The sequence below is a fragment of the Hylaeus anthracinus genome, unplaced genomic scaffold (genome assembly GCF_026225885.1).
Source record: "Hylaeus anthracinus isolate JK02 unplaced genomic scaffold, UHH_iyHylAnth1.0_haploid 3, whole genome shotgun sequence".
Classification (NCBI taxonomy): Eukaryota; Metazoa; Arthropoda; class Insecta; order Hymenoptera; family Colletidae; genus Hylaeus; species Hylaeus anthracinus.
The window spans coordinates 4,645,647-4,669,831 of NW_026535284.1; the positions used below are offsets into that span (position 1 = coordinate 4,645,647).

The 24,185-nt window shown below is 39.7% G+C and overlaps 1 protein-coding gene across 6 annotated transcripts in view; it reads left to right on the plus strand.

The window, feature by feature from the left end:
- Positions 1–24,185, plus strand: part of LOC128894434 (uncharacterized) — a 220,632-nt gene that overhangs the window by 121,932 nt on the left and 74,515 nt on the right. Inside the window, exon 4 of one of the 6 annotated variants that reach the window (XR_008461539.1) lies at positions 3,144–3,653. The exons of the other annotated variants lie outside the window; for them this stretch is intronic. The gene's annotated coding sequence lies outside the window, so the exon portion shown is untranslated. Of the gene's footprint in view, positions 1–3,143; positions 3,654–24,185 lie in introns of those variants that run through there. 6 annotated transcript variants of the gene reach the window in all.

Below are 24,185 nucleotides of genomic sequence, written 5' to 3' on the forward strand. Positions count from 1 at the left end.
TCCTGCGACACGATGTGTAATTAAAATGGTAATTGCAATTGTTCCATCGAAAATCAAAATTTGGAGTTCCTTTAGGGAAGGAAGTTCCTTTTATTCGCCTCGCAATCGATCATCTTCGAATTTTTATTGTTTACACTTTATTTTGCGCTTCATTTTGTTATAATTCTACGTGGTAGTTAGAGAATCGAAATCGCTTGTATTTTTCCTTTTTATAAATAATGAAAAGGTACTGTTTACAAAAGATGTATTTATACTCGCACTATCTGTGACTCAAATTAGTATCAGGTAGATCAGAAAGTAGTGTCGTTATTGCGAATGTCAATACTTGTTTATCATTTATCAGCTCGTTGTATACTAATTGATTTTTATCGATCAGGCGTTGAAAATTTACACACTAGATAACAAGAGGTTATTGATAACGAAGGCGATTACACGATTGATTAAAAATAATAACCCGTTTTAAATTTGTTTGCTTGAATTTAATATAAAAGAAACGGCATTACTTTCTGATCTACGAAATATTTCACATAAGTGTGATACGAGCATTGCGAATTAATTATTGTTAAATTAATTAAAGTTTCTTCTCTGGACGGTAGAAACATCAAATTTACTTATACAGCCGCGCAGTTGTCTAAATAATGAGTAATAAAGGAAAGAATGTCCAATATTAGCGAGGCAAATATACTCGTATGTAAACATAACTTCTCCAAGCATGCTTTGTTATTATATTAGGTTGCACCGAAAGTTTCTTTCGCGAGTTGCACTCAATTACTTTATTTGGACGTGTTTATATACATAGACAATCTAATTTCATAGATATTCATGTTGTAACAGTAACGGAGCAAAATGAATCGTGCACGATTCAGTAATGTAACATAAAACATAAACTATTGTGCATGTATTACTTATTAATAAAACGAAAGAAACTTTTCGGACAACCTAATACATGCGAATTGAAATGTATACCGACCAAGGTCTCTCAGAGATCGACAGAGACCTAGATCTTTCAGGATACTTAACAAAAAACCTTATTTAGTATGAAATCATAATTTGTTGTTTATCGTATATAAATTGCATTTCGTTTCAACTTCGCTAGTTGAACTCGTAGGTAGGAGTTATCCAGCAAATCTTCTCTTACGCTATTAATCGTTCGGACAATCTCCATTTGCTGGATAGCTTATGAGTAGGTAATTAATTTAAATAGATTTCGTACGATCATATTAATTTTGTCTAGGCGGACTACATCGTTACACGTTCTTGGTACGAATAGCATATGGTGAACGAAATGCTCTTCTCCGCGATAAGATAACGGCCGTGCATTCGGTCTTATCACATACGATTACATCGGGTCACGATAAAGCGTGACTTTTTTCACAAACACGTCATGGGGACGTATCAATTTACGTTTCATTACCGAGAACCTCGGATATGGGAAACGAACGCCCGTTTTCTTCGATGACCGTAGACGTGGATCGCATCCGGATAGAACCACGAAGCGATCGACCGTAGGTTTGATGAACGCGGAACGATTATAGCGGTTAAGGGGGCACGCTTTTATTTTTACCAGTTTTAAGGCAATATTCGTGACCCTTTTCCCCCTAATGTAAGTGACATGGACTTTAAAAATTTAGTATGTTGTTCTTATACGTGTGAACACAAGACTTTGTTTAATTTACAACTGCCCTGGTATATTTGTTTCGAAGTTATTTACAATATTCGACGACACGTTAGGCACACGGTTTATACTTTTATTGGCTTGAAAGCGATAATAATTTTCAAATACAAAAAATATTATAGTTTAATCTCACAATTTGAACACACATTTTTCAGATTCGCATTGATATGTTTCAGAAACAGCATTTCGAGAAAAAACATGTTCAGGGGCCAATAGATGATTTAGACACTAAGTTTACGGGGGTTCGAAATATTTTCGATCCGTTTTTATTTTATGTTTATTTTCTAAGAGTTTTTTTAATCGAGTTTGTATCTATTACCAAAGTTATCTAGACGTATTCTTGTCTCTTTAAATGAATAAAATTAAGCACACATGATCGGCGAAAAATGTAAATGGTTCTACGACTCTCCTCGTGGAATTCGAAATGGTCCAAAATAACCGAGCTCCATAAACCTAATATTAAAGTGTCATGTTCGATTAGTCTAACGGAACCAGACCATGATATAAACGATCATGACATCGACAATTTCGAAATGTTTTAAATATAATTTGGTAGGAGTATTTTAAAGACTTTCAGCGACAAAGATATCGAAGGAAGATTTATTTTTTTCCCAAAAATAAACGAGTACCCCTTTAAGGCGTTATAGGTATACTTAAACGCAGAGAGAGGCGCGCCAACGTCCGCCGAACGAATGAAAGAATTTGGCCAGCGCCGTTTGGAGACGCTGAAATAGACAACGCGAAAATACTCGAGGCAGTCTGTCCTTTTGACGCCGCTGATTGAAATTCTGAGTATTGCGCGTTGTATCGATCGAATGCCGACATTTTTGGCACGAGGGAACGGTAGCTGGTACTATTTTCATATTTAACATCTTGGCTTTCCCGCGAACCGATTAATCATCATTCCCCTGCACGGCTTTAATGGCAGACCTGTATCGTATTTTCGGTCGTAGCGTCGTAACGGAACAAGAAAAACTTAACAATTAAAATACAGATCCGTTTGCTGAACCATGATGCCTATAAGCTCGCATCTTATCACAGATTTATTTCGATTCAGGTTTTACATCGGAATTATCTTAAACGTACCTATACTTGTACTTCCCATAACGATATTTTTAATATTCATAAGTCTCATTTCTGCGAGTCTAAATTCTATAGCTTCGTTCCAAATAAAGAATGAAAATTCCAGATTTATTCGTAACAATAAAAACAAATGAATTCTTTAGCCGCTCATCCTGGAGCGACGTTGAGCTGCTCGTGAGTGGAGGGCAGAGGCTGAAGGATTCGTTTGTTTTTATCGTTGCGAATAAATCTGGAATTTTTATTCTTCATTTAGATGATTGCTCGACACTGATCTATAGGATAGACCGGCTTTAAATCTGAGACCATTAAACCATTTATATTAATGAAACATGTTTATAATATAAATACATTTTCTTACAAAATTCTTGTCCTCTTTTTGTTTCAGGTAAGTCACGAAAACTTAACCGCGACTCTTCATCGCAACAATCTTTTCTCGCGAGTAATACCAATTACCAGGTCTCACCATGCAGGTATGCACTGTAAATACATACTTAATTTCAGATTATTATACGAATGGTTTCCGAGAAAGGTACGATGGAACGAAGAATATGTTATTAAACGTAATATTACAAATAATGTTAATTTCAACAGTGATCACAGATATGAAAGTATTAGGTTGTCCAGAAAAGTCGTGCCAATTTCTAAGAAACATTCAAAAACACGTTTGAATTTTAATATATATTTATTGAATTACATAGGTGCCATTTTGTTCCACAACCTTTCCACCTTTTACGGGATGTATGCATGTTATTTGTTTTCAACCACTTCGATATATTCAGACCTGTACCACCTACCAAAAATCGACATGGATCTTTCCGGACAACCCAATAATTACGAAATGAAATAACGTTTATATTATTTCAATATTATCTCAGATAATATCGTTTGAAAAACGTCCAGGTTTGGTCAATACCGGGTTGCGCGTGTTCGGGCCTCGATGGAATAGTCTGAATAGTAATCCGGTAGCCGTAAAAATCGTCAACGGGAACGCTCACTCGTTTCCGTATCGCTTGATGTGCTCGCGGTAGACGTAAAAATATTTCTTGATAACATTGTCGCCGCTGAATTTCTCGCTCGATTGCGGGTCTCCGCCCCGCGATTCCGCAGCTCGTCGAGTCGCGCGCAGTGTGCCTCGAACGGGAATACCATTACCGGCGAATAAAGAACTGAAGCTAGACGTTATAACAGCGCCGCCAGAACCGCACCTCCGGTACCTTCGATGGTTCTCGGGGGAACTTTAACGATGTTGCGGCGCGAAGAAATTCGAGCGGTTCCGGTGCCGATATACACACACAAGCACACCGGGCGACCGTGGCAGAAATACCGTGCCAAATATGCTTTTATGAACGTAGATGGTCCTGCATAGCGAGGGGTATTCTTAATGCCTTTGTAAGGGCATGTCTCCTTCGCAACCATTTTTATTCCCCATCCTTTTGATCTTCTTTCACCTTCTAGATCCTCCTACGTATCAGATCGATGCAGCCATCGAAGCGAGTCCTGGGTCATTTATTCGTGCCAGCGTTGCTCTCTTTGCCTAGGCTATATTCATTTTTTACTGGTCTATTTAGGATGTGATTAGGGTTTTTCTCAATCGAAGGTCACCTAAAGGTTCATAGTATATTTTTGTATAATACAGGGTGTAGCAGGACGGGTGGTACAACCCAACAGGGGGTGATACTACATGTAAAAATAATTCGAAAAAAAGGAATAACATTTTTTCGTTTGACGCTTCGTTTTCGAGAACATCAAGTTTGAAAATTGTATGCAGTACGCGTGGCACTGGACTGTCTGTCTACCCAAGCCATTGTTCGCTACAAGTTCATGACTCACAAATAAGGCGAGCAATGATATGTACGCGTCAACAAGGACAGCACTTTGAACAGTTTATTCAATAATGTTATGTAATTATCGTTAGTAATGACAATAAAACTAATAAACATTAACATTTCTTATTTATAATACATATCTAAGCCTACAGGCGGTCCAGTGCCACGCGTACTGCATAGAATTTTCAAACTCGATTTTTTCGAAAACGAAGCGTCAAATGAAAAAATGTTATTCCTTTTTTTCGACTTATTTTTACATGTAGTATCACCCACTGTTGGGTTATACCACCCGTCCTGCTACACCCTGTATATCGTATATTTTCTTGATATTTATACGATACTTCTAGTATATTTATGAATGTAATTGTTCATTTTAAACAACATTCCAACATTCGAAAATATATATAAGTATATTTGTATATAATTGGTCGTTGAACTCCCCTTTCTACCAATTTGAACGTTATGAAATTAAAATGACTCGGTGGTATTTAAAGAAGTCGAGGTGACCTTGACCTTTTGTAAATGAAAGGTTCGTTTGGAAATTTGTCCATCGAAATTTATGCCCGTCTAAATAATAATCAACATTTGTTCCGAACGCGTTCTCGTCAAATTATTCCAAAATTACGCGTACGTCCTATTTAATGCCATTTTGCGAGAGAAAAATTTCAGTAGAATATGAAATTTATTGGATAAGTGGATCACTCGGCGCGATCGCGTTGAACATTTTTTCGCGAATGATTTCAATTATTTCTTCTTCTTCATATTTATTTCGTGACTATCGTTGCGGTTGAAATATGCTCTTCGCGAAGGTTCCATCCGCGCGTGGTGAATTCTCCATTTCCGGAAATTGAAATTCGCTCTGAAAAGGCGGGACGCGTAAATGCGAATATAATTCTGTTCGATTTTAATTTCCTCCCCGGTTTTTAATAACGGCCACCGGGAAGCGAAGTTTACGGGAACTTGTTAGTTTCTCGTTATTCGCGGAAATGGGGTAGTAACGATCGAAACACCTTTTTACACGCGGAAGAACTCTCGCGACCCGAACAATTTCGTAACAATGTGACCTGAAAAGCGGACGTCGGCGTTTTCTGCGTCGCGGCGCTCGCTCGTATTACGGTATATGACGATACTGCTTATCGAAGAGCTGGCTCGACTTGTTTGAGAGGAATTTTCCAGCCTCGGGTTATCAGTGATCAAACATCGATAAAAGTCGACGTCGCGCGGTGCCGTTGATCATCGAGGACGGCTTCGAAATGACGCGTATAAATTTCCTTTAGACAGACCCTAGATTCGCGTAGTCACAAATTACACGACGCGGTAAAAGTGTTGTGCAATTACAAAAGTTGTCAGAACTTTCAGCATTTGCAGGTATTATTTGTGACGAATTTATGAATCTGATATACGTACGATTAACTAGCAATGGAACTGTTTCGATTCTGTATTCGATGGCCTACAATGTCGTATTCGTAAATTCGTATATTTTGCATTAAAATTGCAAGGAGATAATAGCGTACACCAATCACAAAAATTAATCGAATTAAATTACATAAACTTTTTCCTTGCGAAGTGTAATAAAGACTTTGTTTACGGAGATATTCTAATAGGTACTGAAAACACTGCATATGGCAACGTATTTTCGAATGCAATTACACTTTATACACACTTCGAGTCATTATCAATCATTAACTCATTCAGCACTTACGATGACGACGGAGCGCATTATTCATAAGCCTTCAATGTTAGACTATTGCATGCACCTTTTGAAATTATTTACGAAGTTATGTAAATGAATGTAATTTTTCATTTTAAACAACATTCCAACATTCGAAAACTCACGATTTATTCCAACTACATGCAAGTATTCGCATCGTAATAACGCTTTAGTTTTAGGTAATAATAGCCAAAAGTAGTTCGCAATTTTTACAAGTATTATTTTATTTTTTATTATATAATAATTTCCATTAACTTTTGATTCGTTTCTTTCGATGTTGATAATATTCGTGTTCTTATATCCACCACTTTACTACATTTTTTTTTTATTTCCTCTTTGCATTCATAATATTACCTCTTTTACTATATTCACACTGTTGTATACAAGTTAGATTTATTGTAACCGAGCCGACATGCTCCATTAAATATAGGATTTACTTAAGATTTAGTAGTCTCACCTTTACATCACCGCGCCACTCTCTATTCCGATCTTGATATTGTTATTTATATTACCACATATGTTACCGTATTATATTTCTTACGCTCTCGCCCTGTCTTTCCTCTCCTTTATATTCCTTTATTTACTGGCATACGCTCCGTTCGATACGGGTTGAATTTTCGATTATCGATCTGGCGTGCTCCGCTACTCACAGGTTAGAATTACAGTAGCGTCGTCGTTACACCGTCCCGATCCTAATTTTCAACGCGCAAAAACGACTCGAATCTAATTAAAAATATAATCGATTAACGAAAATACGAACGCTGAACAGCATAATTTTAACGAATACGTCCGAAAGAACCGAGCGTATAGATTTTACGTTGACACGTGTCACTGGTATCAATTTCTAATTAATTGCCAGAGTTATGTCATTAACGTAAATTAAACGTTTCGTTTGCCGTGGCGCTGACTCACTCTTTATTGAAAGATCGTTAAATGCTCGATGAATTATCGTTCCGGAAATTTTGCCCGACGAGTGGGGTCTGTACCGACGAAAGTGCCGCCCTAAATCATTAATGGAATATTCGGTGACCACTGGGCGGTACGAGTAAATGGCAATTACTGCTTTACGCTTCGCGGCCTGGCTCCGAGTAATTTTACTCCCTGGAAATTGGACGTGATACAATCCAACTATGTGTATAACAGTTTCGTTCGGACACATTTACAAAAATTACTCGCGGCCATCCATTCTCGTCCTTTTTTATATCTCTCCCTACCAGTAATTTCGAAAATTAAGCCAGGAGGCAGTAACGAGCATCGCGGCTACTGCACGGTAAACATTTTGTTGTCGTTGCTTCTTTGTTTGTTTGCCAAATCGGTTTAGAGCTAGTAGGTGTTGGATGGGAATATACAGGGTGTTCGTAGTAAAGGTCCGCGCGATTTTTCAGACATTGACCCATAATTCGACGAAAAAATGTTTGGAATATGAATTAATTATTTGACTACAAATTCCAGTGTAACATATTTTAAATTACCAACCATCTAGGCTTTAATTTACGGAATACATTGAAATGTAAAGGATTCTCCAAAAAAAAGGGGTTTGTTTTATAATAAAACACACATGGAAAGGAATATATTATAATTTTACTTTAAATGAAAACGTATATGACAACAATTAAATCTACAAGATTATATTATTTATGTGTCTATTACGACTACGCCGACAAATCTACTTTGTTATCAAGACACAAACTTCCTTCCTTTGGATGACTTTCACTTCGAATAGCAATGAAAAGTATAATATTGGTAAATTGATTCGACATATTTACCTCGAACTGGAAAAATTTCAACTCGACATAATTTACCTTCGCTGTACAGATACGAAACCATCGCCGCTCTTTGCCTCTTTGCCGAGTGTCGAGTAAACTTTTTCCTCGAGTGCGCCACTGGTTCCAACTAATAACGTTTTTCGTTCGTTACATAAAGTGCCGTGCGACGTAAACTTCTTCTCTACGTAAAAAGCTCGTTTTTAACGTAGCCTCGATCGCTTCGTCCCGCGAGCGTTGCCGTGGTTTAGCACGCAGGAAGTGTATCGACACGTACGTGCGAGGTTCCATCTTTTGTCGGTACTGCTTTCGTGGCTGCTGAATGCGCATTCATCGGCAATTTCGCGCGGAACAGTTTGCGAAGGTGGGAACACGAGGGGGCGACAAGTTCTGCATACTCTCCATATGCAGCCCGAATCGTGCGCCCGCAAAGAGGTATTCTTGTTGCTGGTTGAATTACATTTCCAGAATTTCTAATGCGGCCCCGCGAACTTCGCCGATGTATCGCGGAAGAATCGGGGACGAGTTGCAAGGGATGCGCCGTGTCTCTCGGAATTAAATTCCTTCTCGCGACACCGAGTAATTGGGTTCCCTGCAGCTGCTGATATTTTGCATATTACTTAATTATTTCCTGAATCCGTCCACCAGCCGCTGGCTTCACCGCTCGGTTCAATGAACTCGCGATAATTTGCCGGCGTCGGTTTGATTGATCGATCGAATTTATGAATTCGTTTATACAGTGTGCCTCTTAACTGGTGGCACCAGTAAAATGTTGAAATAAAAGTTTTTCATACGACGCTTTATTTCCGATAAAAATAAGGTTGAAAATTTCTCGAGTTCCTTTATTTCAAAGACTCGCAAATTCTTACTTTTAATTATACTCGTATTTGTTAACAATGATGTAGAGGTTAGTTAAAAGTTTTGTAGATTTTACAGTAATTTGAGCTTTATAGATGAAAGCAAGGAAATTTCCTTGGAGATGGTTATTCTAGAAACTTGTAATAAAGTGAACCTGTGTAAAGTTTTTTTTAGAAACTGTACTTCCGGAGAGAAAGAATAAAATGGCTGTTGTTTCTTCAATGAAAAAAGGGATCTTCATGCTTTTGTAATAACTGTTTTAATAATTATGTTCAAACTTAGATTATCTTGAGATTAACTTGAGATTATCATTCCTATAATGTTAATACAAGTTTCTAGAACAACTACCTGCGAGGGGATTTAGATAAAAATTTCATTACTGGCCTGAGATGTTTTCTTCTGAAAAATTTATAAATTTTCAAAGACAAATGCCACAGTGAAATATATTGAGATTCGCATCTGTTTCGTATTCTGGAATTTTTAATTACCACAAAAAATATATATTCACTCAACAACTTGTGTTTTTGGAAGCACCCAAAAATCCTTATATTTGGTTCGAAAATTTGAATTCAGATTAATCCGAGTATAGCTTTTAATATCTTTTCAATTCAATTTGAAAGTTCGAAGCAATGGATAGACTTCGTAGAACATGCTCTCGTATTTGGATTTACCTCGACGTCAGCCCATGCATTTATATTTAATAAGAGCGATTAGTACGCTGGCAATAACTTGACAATTATCCCCGGAAACCATTGGCGCGTTTAAAAGCACACTTACGAGTTAATTGCGTCGGGTTGCGTTGAATTTCGAAGGCTTGAATCATTAATGACCAATTTCTGACGGATGATGGCGCATCCCTATATTTACAACGTAGCGCGATGGTTTCGACGTTCGAATATGTCACACAGATCGAACGGCGACGGTAACCGGTGGACCAGTAAAATTTAACACTAACTACGCGGTCGTACGGCGAAAAAAACACCGATAACGCGTACATAGCATTGCTGGTTGCTAGCCTGTTTCCAGTCCCCTCAGAAGTCTCTCCCCTTGGAATTTAAATCGAAAGCTTTACGAGCTGCGAAATTTGAGCGCTGTAAAACGCGAGGTAATCCATTTCAAGCTTTACGATTATAGCGCTCAATATTTTGTAGAAACGTATAACCGTGTACCAAACGTCTGCTGTTTCTGAATAAGAGAAAACCGTGACTGACGAGCTTCTATTCGGTGTTTCACCCTTGGCACGACTTATGCCAAGTCTAACTTCTTGGGCCACACGACTTCTGTTCGGTTTTATACAGTTTTCTTAAGTCTTGTTTAATCTTGTACATGTGTGTTCAGTTTCGTTTAGTTCAGTTTTGTTCAGTGTTGTTCGATCTTGTATCAATTACGATTATTATAAATATATTCGTGAGATTATCATTCCTATAAAATAAGTTTCACAGAAAAACGTATACACATTAGCAAAAAGAATACATCTTGCGCCAAAGATGTACGCTCCTTTGAAATTGACTATTCTGGAGTGGACTATTTAATAACGAGTAAGACACTTACGTGGACGAACTAAAAGACGAATCAAACGTGAAAAAATATAATCAGGCTTTATTAGGCGGCATAAATAGAAACGTTACTGAGAATTGTGGCTGCAGATACAGAACGACTCGTTCTGTACACTCTTCTGTTATTATTGTTCTGAAAAGTGATTGCTTCAGGTGTTTAAGCACCGAAAACTCGAGATGGACCGATATAGACACTGCTAGTTTCATCATCCGGCATTCGAGAAAAATGATCATTGTACAGAGCACGATACCGTACAATGACCATTCTCTGTGCATTGGCGCGGGGCCAGCTAACACAAGGGAACACGTGTTCAAGATTAGCCGGCTACGACAGGTGCCACGGCTCGCAAACCTTCGACCACGTTTGCATACGCTGGCTGAGTTTGCGACCCTCCTTCCGCCTCTAGTTGCGGAAGAGCTACTGCTCTAACGGAATTCCTTCAGTTCAGGATGATTCGGGGAATTATTTTAATAGGATGAATCTTCCAGGATCTCGATACAGTTCGATACAAGACGATACTCCTTTTATATACATTTATGTAATTTCTCTTTTATTTTTACCAGTTTCGAGGCAATTCTCATGATATTTTTTGTAGCCAAAGTATCTGACATAAACTTTCGAAATTTCGTACGTTTATTTGTGTATGTAAGAATTTCTTGAATTTACAGTTGTTCCGATGAATTTGTTTCAGTCAAATTATCGAAATGATCAAAACGGAGTTTTGTCTTTATCTTCGGTACTTCCTACTAAAATAGTTTGTAATACATAATACGAACCATTTCGTAGAATTTATTCAGCGAATTTTTGCCTCGAGCGTAATCCTAAAATAATGAAGCTACTAGTAAGCACGTGATCAACTTGTTACCAAACGACCGTGTCGCGCGCCTCGAGCATGTGTTTTTTCCAACTTCCGCTTCGCTTTAATCCTCTTTACATTTATCACTCCACCGAAAAGTATTCGCACGACGAGTTCGCTGCTAAATAAAAAGTACGAACGTATAATTAATAATAGACGTATTCGGTGATCATTTTTGTATGAGAAACCTTATCGTGTAAGAACCTTGCCTTCTCCTTATTGAGAAGTCTTCTTATTGGAAAGTCTTTTCCTTAATTGAGTCCTATTTTGAAAAATTTCATTTATTTAAATTCATTTTGAGATTATTCGTAGCACTGTACAGTTACAATTACTGCAAAATACTACGAAATACAAATACACAGCTAAACGATATTATTTCTTTTCAGTATTCGAAGTGCACATTTTAAATTTATAGTTCGTACAAATAGTTCATTTTACGCTTCTGCTTATCGAAATAAAGATATTTCATTTGCAACTGTACAGCACTTATAATTTGTAGCTGTTAATAGTATTCGAAATATACATTCTTCGTGGAACTTCATTATTAGTATCGTTCCAATACTACATACAATTCTATCCCTCCAGAGACCCAGTCACTAATTCGACGCTTTTAATTTCGCGAAAACTCGAAACAGGACGATCCGGATCTCGGAAATGCGCAACGCGAAGCCTGCGAAATGGCAAACGAACTACGACCGTTTCGACTCGTAATCGTAACTCGGCGTAATGCGACCCTTACGTGCATCACCTAAGACGTAGTGGCAAGCTGTAACTTACCCCAGACACCGAAGCAGGTTTTAGTTCCTGCGGTTCCTATCTATTCGTCGGCAACATCTTACATTCATTGCTTCCGAGTTTACGAACCTTCCGCTTAATATAATTCTGTCTTCCTAATTTGTAGTTCCCAGACTGACGCGGAATTTACGATCTGAGAGGATTCGAATCCATGTCCTTGGAGACAATTCGAACACGCTCAGACGATGATGGATTGAAAGAACGTCCAAGCTTTACCTGTGTTCGAAGCTTAGCGTTTGTTTATTGTTCACTTGTATCGAATCAGTCGCGTTGGAGTTCGATCTCTTCTTCTATAAGTTTACAAGGGAACATGGTCAATCGGTACATGCCGATTTTGATTAAATTTTTTAATTTTATATGATTTTATTTTCCATACTATATACTATTGTAGAGTTTAGTGCCCTTGAGATAATTGATGGTGTTTTGCACATGTTTTTGGGATATTAGAGCTGTTTCTGGTTTTTTTTTTTTATTTATTACGCTATTGAACCCCCTACGGGATTATTAGCAATATGGTCATTCCAGAGCATATTAACAATTACATTGTAATTAATCAAACAGTACACATTGCAGAATTAAACAAACTTAAACTTAGACACATTGCAGTATTACACAAAACTTAAACTTAGATACAATTACTATATAAGTTCAGTATACATGTTAGTATACTAGAAACGATATATGATTCATGACGATAAGTCATGAGATTTTAGAAACTTAAATATAATTAATAACGGTTGAATCATTGGTTTGCTGAGCAATACATCTACTGTATGAGGCGGAATAAAGTCCGATTTTACAAAGGTTACGAATCATGTTATTCCTATTGCAATTAAGGATTCGACATTGCCATACTACGTGATCAAGATCCTGCTTCGAACAACCACACTGACAGCTCGGGTTATCGACAAGTTTAACTCTAAAAAGAGAGACGGCCAGATGGTAATGGTTTGAACTGTTTCTGGGTTTAAGTTGTACTTTCTTCTTTGTAGCTCAAATCTTCTGCATTCGTACAGTAGATGCTCAATTGTAATGAAGATAGTGTTAGTATTTTTTTTGTCCATATTGTATGGGTGAAAAGAACCATTGGGTGCGAAAAATATGTATTTTGAAATAACTTGAAAACTAGAGGGTTTGAGACAAATGTTTATGCTTAAATTATGCGTCTTCGAGTGTGTAAAGTCATCTTATATTAGCGATAGAAAGTTGCTAGTTCACCCTATCGAAACTAGAATCGAGCACAAAGGGTTCGATTCTCCCTCCGTGTAACAGAGCTCGCCGTGAATCGTAACAAGGCGCGAAATTTAAGTTGATAAGCAGATAGAGAGGCTGGCGAGCAAGAGAGAACCGCGAAGTCAATCCTCCTCGAGCGCAGGGCGCACTGCATTGCGGATTCCGAGGAAATACAAGCTTGGTGGATGGCCGCGGTGAACGTACGCGCGCGAATCAAGGACTCTCACGTAAGTACGTCTTACGTAGGCGCGTATTACGTAACCGTGGAGGGATAACCACCCTAGCAAGGCAGCTCGGAGGGCTGGAAGATAGATACGTCAGTGTCTTGCTGCGAAGCTGGTCGTGTTAATTACATCCCTGGCTCTCCCGCCCCCTTCCTGTCCTTCCTTCACGCTGCCATACATCGCGCAGCGCACGGGGTAGTCCGTCTTAGAGGTCACTGAAACGTCGCAGGCCTGGTGGCCATACTGTAATTGGAAACCGCAAGGTGGAAGCCGCTGCCGCACGAGAATTCAAATCATACGGCCGTTTATTAGCACCGTCGCGAAACCAGCGAACCGTTGACCGCTCAATCGTCATCGGCGTTCGGTTTCCCCCGTTTCGACGGGAATTGCAATTTAATTATGATTATTTCCCGGGGATGTTCTCCGCAATAAAATTCACGTTAATCTCTGGGGCTGCGTAATACGCGGACTGGCTCGATTTCGTTCTGTCATGCTCCGGGCTTAATCCTGAAAACGTTTCATTTTACGTCCCTCGAAGCTTTTGCATTCCGCTATAATTTACTCGTTTCAGCGCGACCGACACCGGGACTGTTTTGTCATTTGACGATTTCATATCAGAGTTTAGACCCTTTGAAGAGATTACTCTGCGTTGCAGCGTACAATGGCGTTAATTAACGTCAGTCCATTACGATCCCATCGAACGCATCCCATAAGACTGACGAAAGAACGATATTTCGAGTAGTGATTGTAATTGGTGCGAATAATATGAGGTCAGCGTAAAAAATTGTACAATAATAAATTATCATGTACACTCTGTCTCACAAGAGCGTGTCGGTTATATTTTTGTAAACATTTATATATTTGTACAATATTTATATGAGTTTCATATGAGTCGAATCTACACCTGAAACACTAATACGCGTTTACCTAGTAAGGTGTCCAATCTCCTCCATTAGCAATTATAGCTTGGCATCGTCTCAGGATGTTCTCTATTAATTTGTCAAAAATTGTCTGCCGTCGGGTCACGAAAGTAGTGATTGTGATTGGAGCAATACTAGACATGCTTGGTCTGTCCATGGAAAGAGAGTAATACAAAGAACTGTGAAACACCCCATAAAAATACATGTTTGGAGTCGCCTTATCGCACGAGGTTTCGGAACTTTATGTATCTTCACTTACAATCTGAATGCACAAACAATGCTGAAATAATATCAAAGGGAACTTCTCACATCCATGAAACGTTGGTTCAATCGAACCAAAGACCAACGAATATTGCAAGAAGACAACGGCCCTAAACATCGAAGTTGCGTTTGTAAAAGATGGAAACAGGAAAACGCTATCACCGTACTATCTTAGCTATCGCAGTCCCCTGATACAAACCCAATAGAAAATATATGGTCCATAATGAAGTACAAGCTAAAAGGAAGCCGTATCACCAAAATAAGAGCAATTGTACACCATATTCGAAAGATATGGAGGTCGTTTTCAACATCTTACACCGAAAAATTAATAGAAAGCATCCGGAGACGGTGCCAAGCTATAATTGCTAATGAAGGAGATTTGACACCTTGCTAGGTAAATGCGTATTAGTGTTCTAGGTGTAGATTCGACCCATATGAAAATTTGTACAAATATATAAACATTCACAGAAATATAGCCGACACGCTCTTGCGAGACAGACTGTATATTAATTATTCATTCAAAGAAGTCTACATATTTATGGACGTGGATGTACATGCGTAAATAAACGTATCAAATTCTAAAAGTTTGTCAAGTACCTACGAAAAAAAACATAAAAGTTCCCTCTAAACTGGTCAAAAAGATATAGTACCCCTTCACTTGGTAATCGACAGTTTCATTTTAAGATGTCATCTTGTAAGCAGTGAAACTCTCAGGGTGCCATTGCTAGGTTTTCCCCTCGGTTACACGGAATTCCCGGAAGTCCTTGCTTACCGAAACGCAGGAGCGTTCCGTCGAATCGAGCGCACTGCCTCTTCCTCTGGGTGTTCAGGAATACAACCATCCAACGTTTTACAGTGGATCACTCGAGGACGCAGGTGGCCAGAAAGAATGAATATCCCGTTTATTCTGCTCGGCAGCTCGTTTCTCCGTCGGTTGACCAGGTTTGCCGATCGTTTTCCGCTGGCGCCTAGGTACAAATGGCATTTCTACGGCCCGTCGTTTCCGTGGACCCGATGGCAAGTAATAAAGGAAGGCCAGGGGTGCGGTAATGACGCTCAGTTGGTGTAATTACCAGTTATGCGTCGATGGTATATGACCCAGGCGCAGTAACCGGGCCTGCGCGAAGCCGAAGCGAGCGTAATGTGTCACTGTCGTCCGCCTACAGTATCGGAATGGTTATCACGGACCCTGAACCGGTGCCCTATGCGAAAATGTTGACCGAGAATGGCCACCCTCGCTACTATGCGGCGTATACTGGCACCCTACGAATCTGATTTGCCTTTGAGTATCCTCCGAGTGTCCTTTACCAGAACTTTTATTTATATTTGAGTATCCTAGTCGTAGTAATGGTACGAGGAGACTTTACAACCGTGACTCTAGAGGTTTTTTTTTTATGATATTTGAAAGATTTCAGCTTTCTTGGTTCAAGGTTTTAGCCTGGACGTTGACGAGTCAATGAGTCAGGACTTTTATTTTGTTATATGAAGAATTTGTCACCGTCGCCATCGTGATCGAAACCGTTGCTACAGGGTGAAAGCGCTCGCAAAGCTCGAAACGATGCTAACAGAACCGTGGAATTTCCTTTCCGTAGGTGTATCGCATGATCGGGATGTCTGTCGCGCCAATTACGTCGCCGTATCCGACGGCAAGTTACACGCGATAACGACACCCCCGTACTGCAGGAAATATTAAGCATTCTTGTCGTAAATTCAATGTTCAAGGGAGTAGAATCTCCGTTCGGCGTGTAGACGAAGAATGCGCCGCTGGGAGTTCAGTTTTCACCGGTACCCTCTGGTCGATACTTTGTAGAACCGTGCTCCTGGAAGGAGTTTGTCCTGATAGAGGCAGGAAGAGCGGGCGAGCTTCGCGTGTCCTTCCTGATTTATAGCTGTCGATCGAGCCAACCCTCGCCTCCCGTGTACCGCTGTAGTCTCGCCAACCTGCCGGCCAGTGGTTCTCATCCGTCCCGTAAAAATATTTGCGGGCTTTATATCGCCCCGTAATGAAGATAAATTGCGAGACCTGCCAGCAACACGGTACGTGTATGCCTCGAACCTTGCGCGAACACCTTTCGGCCCTTTGCAGCTAAAGTTTTTGTAACGTTTCGCAATATCTCGCGGAGAGAAGCGCAACGTGTTCCGATGATTGAAACGTTCAGTTGGTAAAGCAGCAATTTCTGAACCTCCTACTTCCATCGCAACATAGTCGATGCTTATGGTTCATTTGATTCTATTCTTTGGGTTTTTGTAGTTTATTTTATTTGCTTTCTGTTGGAGCGCGATAAAGTGGTCACGAAAGTGTAAGAATTTTTTATATCGAGGCTGGTTCCTGGCTCCTGGGCAGTTTATACGAAGATTACTGTAATACACTGAAGTTTAAGGGTAGGTAAATCGAGGACACTAAATAAGGATAAAGTTGTCATATAAATGTATGTGGTTCAAACTTGATGTTCTAAATCGTTTATAATTTGTATTTGTTGGGCTAATAAAGGAACCGGACCACCAATCTCTTAATAACGATTATATATTTGATTAAAGATACAACGTGGTCGCCAGTCATAGTTCGACTAGTCGCATCACACACACACACACACACACACACACACACATTCGTCTAGAAACAAAAAAGGCTAGCACACACATACCTCATACGAAGGCACGTAGATATTTCGCGGTATTTCAACAGAATTAATTGTGGCATATTGAAAATAGATCTCAGATTATGTCCACAAAGAACTGTTGTGTTAAGGACTTTTGCATTCAGGATTTTTAAAAATTTTCTTAGAAATCGTAAAATTTATTATTCTTAGAATTTTTCTTCCAAGAAGAAGTAACCCGATATTTTTAACTACATCGAGGATTGCTTTGCAAAAAGTAATAAAGCTTATCGCGTAACGGTACAATGGGAAAAGCTATCAAAGCGTAGTCCACATGCCCACTCGAGGGTTAATGGCTACTTCAATCTTAGTTTCTTTTTAACGACTCCTGGTTGACAAACGGCCATTTTGTTCCATCGACTGGTACTCTCTTTGGCAAGAAATCAATTTCAAAATCTGGAGATTAACTTGCCCCGGCGGGGAGACCGACCCTCGCGGCCGTCGTCCGAGGTTGGAAATCCCCCAGTACCCTATCAGTTCCACAGTACGTAGTTATGAACACGAATAAGAAGGGTCGATCGTCTTATCGAGGGCTTCGATAGGGCGTCTTTCATCCCCTTTTGTATTACATGCCTATTGCATTACGATTTTCATCAAAATACCCAGTCAGGTTACTTCCTTCTCGGCGCGATAATGGAAAGGAAGAGGAGGAAACGACAGAGGAGAGAAATAAGTAAGGGCGGATAGGTGGCGGCCACCAGCGGGGACGGGGGGGTGGGAGACGAGCCATTCTCCTCTAATTGGCGTCGTGGGGAATACCGAGAGGGGCGGTGCATCATATTTTCTCATTAAAAGCGTTTACCCGAATGGAAAGTTCTTTTATCCCTTCGAAACGCTTCGAAAGTTCCTACTCGAGAGTTTCTAAGCATTCGACTCTCAGACGTGGATGAAACTTCGCCGTGGAGTTCGCGTAAACTCGACTTCGGTAGAACTTAACGGTGGGTGGTTATAAATAGCTCTGTCTTACACGGTATTGCTCGCGAGCAATGCCAACGAAAATTTATCGCGTAAAATTGTTTCCGTGAAAGGTTAAAATGATCGCTGGGCGTCGTTTTGACGCGGATAGTCGTGGATCAAACGAACCTGTGCCGCGGAATGGTCTAGGAAAACTCATCGAGCACTTTTAGAATATTAATCGATCTTGCTACATTATCGTAATAGAACGGCGATGTTTGATGACATTTTTATTGCAGGATGATTCGAAACTTTAACAGAGGACACAACGTTCTCAGACGGCAAAAAGAACGAGTGCTTCCGAGATTCTTTTTCTTTTCTACGTGAAACTATCCCGAATAACCAAGGGGTTTAAAGATTAACAATTCAAACAAAAATTCTAATGGTCCAAAATTGAACATCTCTAGTTCTTTGTTCTAAATGTGTTCATGGATATTATAAATCAATAATAAAATGTCCTTTTCACCAGAAAATATAAATATTATTCTAAAAAGTAAGGTGTCATTAATTTATAATAGGGTCTGAACCTCGGGAACATAGTGTTTCAGCCTGTGGACGCTTATCGTTCGCTTGACTAATCTGAATCTAATTTCACTCTACATTTCACGCTTTACACTTTACATTGGACCACATAAGTTTTGTTCCGCTAGAATTATCACACTGTGCTGAATTATCACACTGTGCGTCCTCTTCTTCATTCACTGTCTTTCTGTACCTTCATCGCATTCCATCTCCACTTTTCAAGCCGTGTAACGGGACATATTTATCCTGTTATTATCCACTTATTTCATCGCCTCACAACATTTTTCACCATCTAACGGGACATGAATTTCGGCTGTACGAAGATAAAACGATTTTCAATCTTAAAATAAAGGTGGTGCTATGGTTATGCTCCGCGGTGTATTAACAATCCACGAAGTGGATGACGTGATTCTAAATTTTCACAATTATTCGTAGCCGTATTACAAATTTGCGACAAGCCGCTGGAACTATAAGAATTTTATCGTTTCCATCAAATTGTCCGGAATGTCACGTGGAGCGGTTGCGGGGAAGGTATACACGGGATCCGAGAATTTGTCAGAACACAGACGGAAGGAGCAGGGAGAGTTTCAGTTAGGGGCTGAGAGAAAATTTACGCGACGTGCTCGCATCCAGGAAAACGACGAGCGGGCCCGTGGTCGTGTGCGTTCCACTATCTCTATGAAAGTTCCGTCATCGGCTGTCTCCTTCGTCAGTATTCATATAGGAGTCTACCAAATCAGAACTTTCCGACAGCAAAGCGATGTAACGTTACTTTCAGCGTGAATAGACGATTCCGTGTTAGGAATGTAACAGGGAGAACCGCGACATACGCTGAATGCGTTCGCCGCAACACTTTCCTGGCGTGGAAAGAAGGAAGATAAAATGCGCGTTGACGACACATCCCAGCAACGTGTACGTTGCTAATTAAACCTTGCTTAAACACCCTGCCCCTCTGTTCGCTCGCTGTCATATGATTGCGAACGTATTAGTTCATACATTTTTTTAAGAAATAAAAATAATTTTTTGGAAAAAAAATTTAACCGACTTCAAAAAAGGTACAGTGAAAAGTATGAAATAATTTCTAGTGAATTTATATGAATACGCACTAGCTCTAGATATAATTGTTTAAAAGTATGGGAAAATGCAATGAAAAGCATGAAATAATTTCTAGTTAATGTACATGAATTTGCATTATCGACCGAGCACTCCACATTACCAACAGAGCAATCTGCATTATCGACTTTTACCGACACAATTTTTGTGAAAATGCAGATTACTCTATCGTCCATGTAGAGTGCTCGGCCGATAGTGTGGAGTGCTCGTTCGATAATGCAGGTTACTCTGTCGGCAATGCAGAACGCTCACGGTTTTTTGGTAAAAAGACGGGTAAAAAATGACAAATCGCAAAAAGTCTTGACAGCAGGATCACCGGGGGAACATGCTCTACAGGATGCAACAGGATTCATTCCGATTGGTCAAGCCATATCGGCGTAATCGGCGAATATACATAATCAAAATTACGTTGTTTTGGCAAAAAAAAAACGGGTAAAAAATGACAAATCGCAAAAAGTCATGATAATGGGACCACCGGGGCGGGGGGGGGGCATGATCTACAAGATGCAACACGATTCATTCCGATTGGTTAAGCCATCTCGGCGTAATCGGTGAACAGACATTTAAAAAAAAAATATATATATATATATATATTTGAATTGAGTAACCTCCTCCTTTTCGAAGTCGATTAAAAATGGGCTAACTTGTAGCATTTGACTTTTCTTAAAATTCTTTCAAATGTGATTTGTGCGAAATACTTCTGATATTAACCGATTGAGTAATTATATCTAATGTGTTCATTCCACAACAAAAATTGGACATATTCCATCCCGTTTATATTTTATTAAAAAACAAACTCCCCAAATTCTCTTTGAGAAAGCCCTCGTTACTTTTTCATTCTTGTGGGAAGTACAGAGCCAGATTATTAAAAAGTAATTTTGTTCGTTTAAATACGTAGTAGTTTCAACAAAAGAGGTTATTAGCGACTGCTATAAATTACGAATTACATATCAGAATTTTTGCTTCGGTCACGATAGTGTACATTATTGGGCGTGTTAAATTTAGTTAAATTAATTGATTTCTTTAAGAAACTGGATAACGTTTTTGCAGCCCGCTACCTCGTTTACGATCGTCGTGAAATTACTATTTGAATTCAATTTTGCCCTTTCGCTGTGAAACATGTCACAGTGCGTTAGGATATGACAAATAGAATTTTAGACTTTTACAAATATTTCCTTTCCAACGAATAGGAAAAGTTGTCGACGTCGAGGACTGTTCGTTGCCTACGTTTGACATTAAACCCTGTTCCCGTTCCGTCCGAACCCATTCGATCATGTTACGTTAACGAAAGGACAATTCTAATTATCGATCATTTCTCCCGTTAGAGCGATTAGCCCGTTTGACTCGGTTCTGGTACCAGGTCTGCGCGTACGTTTCCACGTTAGCGAATGCGTGTAAGCGTCAGCACGGGGAAGTCGACGAACTAACTGCACGTGACAGTTGCCCGGGGCCGTTCGAATTCGTGGCGATTCAATTCTGATGGTCGGTGACTTTTGCTCCACTACCTCGTATTATATCCCACCGGCAGCTTCCACCGTTCTCCTGGCTCTCGGGGCAACCTCTACTATTCTCTTCGAGGCTTGCTCGGACATCCTTGCCTACGGATGACCCGAGTGCTCTCGATAAATATTCACGGACTACTCCAATCTCATCATCGGTTTCGACGTAGACGGTACCCTCGCCCTCTATCCGATTTCGCGAGTTCTTTGACCGTCGCTGTTATCTCGCGTCATGAAATATAAGCGTTCGAGACGTATGTCTGGAGATGGTGCATTTTATGGTTCCGAAAAGTTTCTGTACGCCGTGCTTCATTTCCTTTTGCGGAGCATATCGAAGAAAAATATGCGTAAAATGGAAATTGTGGAATATTTTGTTTAACTATGGCTTTGGTTGACTATTGTATCGGGTTGTTCGGAAAGTAATTTCGTATTTTGTCCACCAGAATGATTAATTGTACTCTTAACTAGCCACTTTCACCCTAAAGTATTTCAATCATTACTAGATTACGAATGTTTATGTATTTATGGCAAATGTGGTTAAATTTCAATTCTTCATCTGGGACTGCGCAAATATAAATTTGCATAAGCATTCGCAGTATAGTCGCTACATACTTTGACAATTTTAGTTGATTCAATATAATTGTTTATCTCACGCGTTCCATCGTTATTTGTTCTAGTCTGTATAATTTTTTTTTATATAGAAAAACGTTTACTTTAAATGATGATGTCAAGAATCACTTAGATAAGTTTTTGTTGTATAAAAATCAGAGCTTTAACGAACGTGAAATTATACTACCACCAGAAAGATGGTCAAAGGATGGCCCAAATACTCAATATGTGATTCAATAAAATATTTTTATATTAGAAAAAGAAATGGTTTTTTTAGAGGGGCGAACAAAGAAACGAAATTATTTTCCGATAATAAGTAGACTGTGAATGTTTATGTAACGATTTCCAATTTTTCGTTTGATTTTTGGTGACTTCATCATCATATTGGGAAAAATGAAGAGAGTTAATAAGGCTACAACAAACAATTCGATTCCTTGTTTTCGAAAATTAAATTGCATTCATTTAATCGCATTTTAAAGTTCAATACACCGATAAATAATAGTGAGTTTATAATTCCAAAAAGCCTAACGAGCGATGTCTCGCCAATAATTCAGGTACCTGAGCTACCCAAAAATTGACCACTTTTCAACATCCTCCATCCGATTCCTTTCATTATTAAATAAATGTGCAGGTGTAAGCAAACAAAGCAACGGAACTTACGGCACGGAAACGCGGCGTAACTGAATAAATTTCTCGCAGAGGGACAGTGTTGCCCGCAAACAGAATTAATTATTTCTCTTCGCAAGCCACGTCAAAAATAAACGTAATCTTCAATTATCTTAAAACGTGACGCAAAACGATACAGAATTTAATAAACGCGAATCGATTGTACAGCGTTTCGCGTGCTACGAATTCCCGCGCGCCGAAATACATTTAGCCATTTCCGTTATTGGTATCGGAATTGTACCACTCGAAAGTCGCGCGCAACGCACAGCCGGCGTATCGGGAGCGACAGATTTTTCCAGGGAAAAATAAAGGAAAAGGCCCGGGATTGGCAAGGAACTTGAGAAGAAAAGAAAAGCCCCGAAGACTTTACACACTGCCGAATCACATATTTCCAATTCAATCTGCCTTCGCCTTCCCAACGAACGATCGAACGAGAAGCCATTATTCTTCCCTGGACGGGTGGAAAAGCGGCGGGAAAAGAAGAGCAGGCTGCGCGGCTGGAACCAAAGATGAGAGGAACGGGGGTGGAAAGGTAGCGGGTGAATCGCGGTCGAGCGGGACCAAGGCGAAGCAGAAGAAATGGAGAGTGAATCAGATCGAAAAGAGGAAGGTGGGGACGAAGGGGTGGCCCGGGAGGAAAGGTCGCCCCGATAGCATTGTCGGGGTGGCCTCAGCCACGAAATATTACCGGTTATTCCTGGCCCACCCTATGCGAATTCAGGGGTGCAGTCATCCACCGATAATCGTACCGGATATGTCGTAGATCTTGCCGGTAATATTTACGAGCGATTCCAACCCCTCCTGCTACCGGCGCCCTTCTTCCTCGCAGTTGTCCTTTTCTGCTTGCGGTCTTACCCCTACGTGTTTAACGAGGGGAAGCTCGCAGGTGTTCACACAGTTTTATGATCAAATGTTTTTAGATGCGTTGGAGGTCATCCTTAATCCCGGAAAGAAAAGTTGGTAACGTTGTCGCAGAACTTCCCTGGTATTATTTTTAAACGTCTGAACTTTCTTCGCTTGTAATAGTCGGAACTTCTAAGTGAGAAGTGATAAGACTACGAGGAATAGTTCGAGTCTTTTCTTTCGAGAATTTAAGTTCATCGATGGCCTATGCGTAGGAGTCAGTATGCTTGACTCTCTTCCTTTGGTGAAACTTTTTAAAAACTTTAATGACATAAATGCCCTATGTATTTTTTTTCCATACCCAGTTTAGTGTAAGTTAACCCTAAAAATTAAATTACGTTAGTTAGAGAAAAATAATAATTCATGTCTGAAGGGGTTAAAAAGAGGAGAAAATATGCTCTTCCAATGAAGTTCGCGCTCTTCAAGGGTCCAAAATAATTAATTCACGACTTCACGATAAATAAATCGATATTATAGAAGAGGATTCTTGATGCAACATT